The sequence below is a fragment of the Entelurus aequoreus genome, linkage group LG25 (genome assembly GCF_033978785.1).
Source record: "Entelurus aequoreus isolate RoL-2023_Sb linkage group LG25, RoL_Eaeq_v1.1, whole genome shotgun sequence".
Taxonomy (NCBI): Eukaryota; Metazoa; Chordata; class Actinopteri; order Syngnathiformes; family Syngnathidae; genus Entelurus; species Entelurus aequoreus.
Window position 1 is genome coordinate 31,620,056 of NC_084755.1, and position 7,334 is coordinate 31,627,389.

A 7,334-nucleotide genomic window follows, 5' to 3' on the forward strand; every position below is an offset into this window, starting at 1 on the left:
TATGTTGAAATTGTAACTAATATTGATACTGTTGTTGATAATATTAATTTTTTAAAAATGAGAATCGATTCTGAAGCGCAGAACGTGAGAATCGCGATTCGAATTCGAATTGATTTTTTCCCACACCCCTAATATATATATATATATATATATATATATATATGAAATACTTGACTTGGAGAATTCTAGCTGTAAATATACTCCTCCCCTCTTAACCACGCCCCCCACACATTTTTTGAGCGACAGTTAAACAAAGAGTTTTTGTGGTACAGACTTGAAACTATAGAGATGTCTGCTACATAGACTTAACCTAATGTAGCTGAATTTTTGTGTTAATCTAAATAACATTTTTGGAAGTTATTCGATTTTTATTGATGAACGTTTTTTTTGTGTCACTCTGTATTTAATGCATGATTGTCCAGTTTTGCCTGAAAGGGAATTATTACAAATAAATTGACTTGTGAGACAGCGCCCTCTGCTGGATGAACAACAGGAGCAGTTTGGTGTGTGCATCATTTGCAATTCTTTTTTTTATGCTATTTCCACCTAAAAACTGTGGGTTTTTTTTTTTATAGATATATTGTGACATTGTTGATGTTTTTATATCTTCCTGCTGTTATATGGTGGACACACCCAGGGAATAATGACAGCCAATAAAAACAATCTTAGCTTAATTTTACTCAATTTTGAGTAATACATGGGAATATGTGTGTTATTTCGCTACTATTGTCACATATTATGGTGCTTATGAATGAGTATATTAGTAATATGTCAAGTAAAAAGTAGCGGAATGACTATAACCCCAACACAGTATGTATTCAGCAAAATACCAATAAGTGCAACGTGTCACATATTGTAAACAAACGTGTCCGATACAGAAGAAGGTTAGGTGGTATCCGCTCAATAATAAGTGTTGAAACTCGTCATTAATGTTAAATAAGTCCAATTAAAAAATGTGCTCGCATTATTGACATTGTTGAAGCGGACTTACCGTGTTTGAATGTGGAGTAAGAAGGTCTCTTCCCATCCAGGGCCACGCACATATTCATTACCACATCAGTTCACACGACGTTATTCAGTTATTACTTTTACTTTCGAAAAGACCCGACACGCTTCAAAGAGCAAGCCCGACAAGCCACGCCCACCGTGACCTGGAAAGATACCGAGATTCACCCGGAACCTCGGCAAGAGAACCGAGTTCAACGTTGGGAAACACACGTTAATAATCGACCGTGTTGTAAAACACACTCATAAATCTGCATGAACTCTTCCAGCTGTTGAAACAACAAGTCTTCAGATGACAATGTTATGCTGATCCCTGTCTTTATACTTTCATACTTACACACGTCCAACCTTCTCCAGGAGGCACAATACAGTTCTTGAGAATGGACCAGCTGACGTCTTTGCAGGCCTTTGAGTCCTCACACACTGCAAAAAGTCAGTGTTCAAAAAAGAGAGGAAAAAAAAAAAATACAAAAATGAGGGGTATTTTATTTGAACTAAGCAAAATTATCTGCCAATAGAACAAGAACACTTGTCAAGACTTTCCAAAACAAGTCAAATTAGCTAACTTCGATGAACCCAAAAAAATACCTTAAAATAAGTATATTCTCACTAATAACAACTGCACTTTTCTTGGTAGAAAAAAAAAAGAGACCTTTTTAAGTTAAAGTTAAAGGCCTACTGAAAGCCACTACTACCAACCACGCAGTCTGATAGTTTATATATCAATGATGAAATCTTAACATTGCAACACATGCCAATACGGCCGGGTTAACTTATAAAGTGCAATTTTAAATTTCCCGCTAAACTTCCGGTTGAAAACGTCTATGTATGATGACGTATGCGCGTGACTTAGCCAGTGAAACAGAAGTACCGGTACCCCATTGAAGCCAATACAAAAAAGCTCTGTTTTCATCTCATAATTCCACAGTATTCTGGACATCTGTGTTGGTGAATCTTTTGCAATTTGTTTAATGAACAATGAAGACTGCAAAGAAGAAAGCTGTAGGTGGGATCGGTGTATTAGCGGCAGACTACAGCAACACAACCAGGAAGACTTTGACTCGGATAGCAGACGCGCTAGCCGACGCTAGCCACCGACCGCACGGATGATCGTGGTGAAGTCCTTCGTCCTTCCGTCGATCGCTGGAACGCAGGTGAGCACGGGTGTTGATGAGCAGATGAGAGCTGGCTGGCGTAGGTGGAGCGCTAATGTTTTTATTATAGCTCTGTGAGGTCCCGTTATACTAAGTTAGCTTCAATGGCGTCGTTAGCAACCGCATTTTTAAGCTTCGCCAAGCTGGAAAGCATTAACCGTGTATTTACATGTTCATGGTTTAATAGTATTGTTGATTTTCTGTCTATCCTTCCAGTCAGGGTTTATGTATTTTGTTTCTATCTGCATTTGAGCCCGATGCTATCACGTTAGCTCCGTAGCTAAAGTGTTTCGCCGATATATTGTCGTGGAGATAAAAGTCACTGTGAATGTCCATTTCGCGTTCTCGACTCTCATTTTCAAGAGGATATAGTATCCGAGGTGGTTTAAAATACAAATCCGTGATCCACAATAGAAAAAGGAGAAAGTGTGGAATCCAATGAACCCTTGTACCTAAGTTACGGTCAGAGCGAAAAAAGATACGTCCTGCACTGCACTCTAGTCCTTCACTCTCACTTTCCTCATCCACGAATCTTTCATCCTCGCTCAAATTAATGGGGTAATCGTCGCTTTCTCGGTCCGAATCTCTCTCGCTGCTGGTGTAAACAATGGGAAAATGTGAGCAGCACTCCAGCCTGTGACGTCACGCTACTTCCGGTATAGGCAAGGCTTTTTTTTATCAGCGACCAAAAGTTGTGAACTTTATCGTCGATGTTCTCTACTAAATCCTTTCAGCATAAATATGGCAATATCGCCAAATGATCAAGTATGACACATAGAATGGATCTGCTATCCCCGTTTAAATAAAAAATAATAATTTCAGCAGGCCTTTAATGGAAAGGCAACAAGGCAACCGCTTGTTACTCTCGGGGTCTCCTAGCCGCTCAGGCAAATCATATGGTCTAAAAATGCATTTTTCCATGGATAACATGACATCATCGCGCCAAGTGCGTGCTCTTTCAGTCAATTAGTGCGCATATATACAGCCCGGCCCCCGGCCAAAATGTTTTCAATTGTCATCTTGTAGAATTTATCTGAATGTGCATGAACTATTTCTGTTCAGAATTGTTAGAAATGTCACATGTTAAATATTAACTGTCAGTTTACTGTAGTGTGCCAACTGTACTACTATATGAGTACGTGTTTTCTATTGTTTCTTTGAAAATAAAACAGCAAAGTCCATTTGGCTGTCATCTGTTTTAATTATGAGACACAATTGTGTCGAAGTCCTGATTTTTTTTTTCATGCTTGAAATAAGAAATTATTACTTTAAAAAAGTAGTTTTATACTTGTGAGTGTTGATGACACAGCTTTGCAACAGTTGATATTCTAGTTTCAAGCATGTTTTACTCAATATAGGTCATCAAATCTCAGCAACAAGCTGTAATATCTTACTGAGATCATTTAGGACCAAAACCCTTAAAACACTTAAAACACTCTAACATAAAATCTGTTCAGTGAGAAGAATTATCTTATCAGACAGAAAATAAGCAAATATCACCCTTATTTGAGATATTTCATCTTACTTAGATTTCAGTTTTTGCAGTGCAGATGTTGGGTCTCCTTCATGTCCGTTTGGCAAAAGCCTGTTGTCTGTAACTGTGCAACTTGTGTTGCCAAGGACAAGTAAAAGGCCATCTTGCTGTACATGTTGCTATTTCAAACTTGATGTGCGCCGAGGATAAGAACGTTTTGTTGCTGCAATAGCAACACGTTACTTCAGTTTCATCTCGAGATGCGTTTTTAAGCGAAATTGGCCTCCTCTCATCGCGATCACAGACCGTGTGACAATACACGCGTCTTCCAGGTTAAGCATTGATGCAATAATTTTTTGTAATTAATCACATACATTAGGCTGACAGCCCTAATATATATATATATATATATATATACATACATACATACAGACGTATATGTATATGTACAGTATATGTATATATATATATATATACACACACAAACATATATATATATATACACACTATTTCAAGTGATCCATTGACCTCATCACCGAATCAATCTGTTCAGTTTGTTAAAATCTTATATTCAGATAGAAAATGACGAAGCACATTCACAGCAAGTTCAGGGATTATTTTATTCCATCACCAGATGTTAAAAAAAGCACATTTGTTATGTAAACATGGCATGAAAACAAGTGAGCTAACATTGTTTCTTGGTAATATAAAATCACAAAACATGGAACATTAATGTTTACTAAGTACCGTAGGCTAAAACATCCATGAAAAAGTGACCAAACAAAGAAAAACTAAATGTTAAACAATACATGTTATCTCCAAAAATAAACTTCCAAACCCCAACAAAGAAGAAATAATTTACTTTTAACTGTTCAATGTCCGTGGCTCAAGGGAGGTTATGCAAATGAGCGTTTACTCCGGTAAAACTGACTTCATCACGACTGGACCTAACCTATCAGCTTAAAGGTGAACGACACTTTTTTGGGGGGGGAAATGTTGCCCATCAGCCACAATCCTCATGTGAGACAAGAACACACTTGCACACTCTTTCCTGTGCATTCCACATAGTAAAAAACTGCTAGTATGTGGCTGCTAACAATGAAGGTCATGGGGATACGATATATTATATATATAAAACCCTCTAATAAAACCTGTAACAGTTTTCATATACATGCAGTTATGTATGTACATATACATATACACATAAACATACATACGTATATACATACATACATATATATATATATATATATATATATATATATATATATATATATATATATATATATATATATACATACATACCTATATACACATATGTATATGTACATTGGCCCCTGATTGACTGTATATACACATATATATATATATGCATATATATACACATTTGTATATGTACATTGGCCCCTGATTGACTGTATATACACATATATATATGCATACATATATACACATTTGTATATGTACATTGGCTCAGAAGGCTAATTGATGACTAGAAAACCCTTGTGCAATCATGTTCACACATCTGAAAACAGTTTAGCTCGTTACAGAAGCTACAAAACTGACCTTCCTTTGAGCAGATTGAGTTTCTGGAGCATCACATTTGTGGGGTCAATTAAACGCTCAAAATGGCCAGAAAAAGAGAACTTTCATCTGAAACTCGACAGTCTATTCTTGTTCTTAGAAATGAAGGCTATTCTACAAAATTGTTTGGGTGACCCCAAACTTTTGAACGGTAGTGTATGTATGTATATATATATATATATATATATATATATATATATATATATATATATATATATATATATATATATACACACATACATACATACAGTATATACACATATATGTTAGGTCAGAAAAAACACAAGAGGCTATGTCATCCCTACAAGCCTGTTTTATTTACTGGAATAAAATCCCCTGGCGAGCAGGGAAACCTGCGAAACAGGCTTGGGGGGCCGCGTTGGGCTACAAAAACTTGATCGAGGGGCCAATGTACATACAGTATAGATATGTGTATATATATAGTCGAGGTTTCTGTGGTTTATCCGTTATACCGTGCTCAATACTGGGGTAGAGCGGAATATACGTTAGGTCAGGAAAAAACCCAGAGGCTATATCAGAGGGGATTTTATTTACTGGAATAAAATCCCCTGATGAGCAGGGTAACCTTCGAAACAGGCTTGTAGTGATGAAATAGCCTCTGGGTTTTTTCCTGACCTAACGTACATTCCGCTCTACCCCAGTATTGAGCACTGTATAACGGGTAAACCACAGAAACCTTGACTATATATACAGTACATATATGTATATGTACACTGGCCCCTCGATCAAATTTTTGTAGCCCAACGCGGCCCCCCAAGTCAAAAAGTTTGGACCCCCCTGATTTACTGTATAACCTAGCTAACATTTTTATAACTCAAAGGCAATACAGAATCATCTTAAACTCCATTTTATGGCGGGTCACAACCAAGATTATTAGCGGCTTTAAGCTAATTAGTAACAAATAGCTGTCTACTCGCTAGTTGTCGGAGCAAGACGCCGGAAAAGTAGTTCCTCCTAGTTGGCTCTTACAATAACAATGTCGCGATGGCTTGGTTAATAAGCAGGTCACGGCATGTAAATGACGTTTTTTTTTAGAGCGCTTTATAGGCGGAATAGATAAATTCTAATCATCTACATTTTAGCCGCCTCATACTAGCAGTTTTTCACCATTTATAATGCAGATGGGCAGGGATTGTGAATGGGCAAAATTCCAAAAAAGTGCAGTTTTCCTTTGCCAAAGTCTACATGAAGGATCTTACTTCATTAAAGTTGAGACGTTGATGCTTCCTCTAAACAAAGCTGCTTGTTTAGTGAGTTTTCATGGTAGAGGAAGTACACTTCTAACAGTGCATTCGTGTCCCGTTTGACCAAGTTAACAATGACTTATGCTGCTTTCCATTTGTTTGATTTAAGTGCTTGTGGTTTTGGTAGTAGGGATGATGTTCGAAACCGGTTCTCCCGGTTGTTCGATAAGAAAAGAACCGATTCCATGGACTCAAATTCCTTTTTGAGAACCGGTTCCCGTTATAGAGGCCACTGTAGTAAAGAAAAAGAGTTGGTTCTTTATTCGAATCCCTGAGAACGAATCCCTTCCCACAGGAAATGCCCTGTGGAACGGCAATGTTATGCCCATTTGATTGTAGACTCTTACTGACACCTTGTGGCGATATGAAAATACTACGCGTCATTAGTTTGGGCACTTCCGGGTTGGCGACGTCAGTTCAGTTCATGAGACAATTGAGAAGTAGACAAGTTGTGTTAGCTCTTACAAGCCGTGGAAAAGATAAGTCTGTAAGTAAACTGTGTAACTTGTTTATGTAACTCAATATTAAGGTGGAAAGTGGTTAAATTTGATGAGATGTTTATTGAAAAACGATTTTTGTGCACTGTTTCAATGGATGTTTTGAGGACTAGAAATGACTGCCAGTCGTGTATTTCCACCATCGAAATAGTTTCAACACTCAGAAGTATTTGTTTGTTGATAGTACTGTATATTTGTGTGAAGCTAATATTTACATATTGTGTATTAAATTTCAGTATGTTAATTGAATCACATAGCTTATACATTTGTCATTGTGTGTATTTCAGTTTCAAAAAATAAAAAATAACAGTAAAGATAGGAAAAGACAAAAGTAAAGATAGGAAAAGACAAAGCA

The 7,334-nt window shown here is 37.1% G+C and overlaps 1 protein-coding gene across 1 annotated transcript in view; it reads right to left on the reverse strand.

Annotated features, from left to right (window-relative positions):
* Positions 1-1,191, reverse strand: part of LOC133642849 (uncharacterized) — a 72,507-nt gene extending 71,316 nt beyond the window's left edge. Inside the window, exon 1 of the mRNA XM_062037260.1 lies at positions 992-1,191. The gene's annotated coding sequence lies outside the window, so the exon portion shown is untranslated. The remainder of the gene's footprint in view (positions 1-991) is intronic.
* Positions 1,192-7,334: the final 6,143 nt, after the last annotated feature.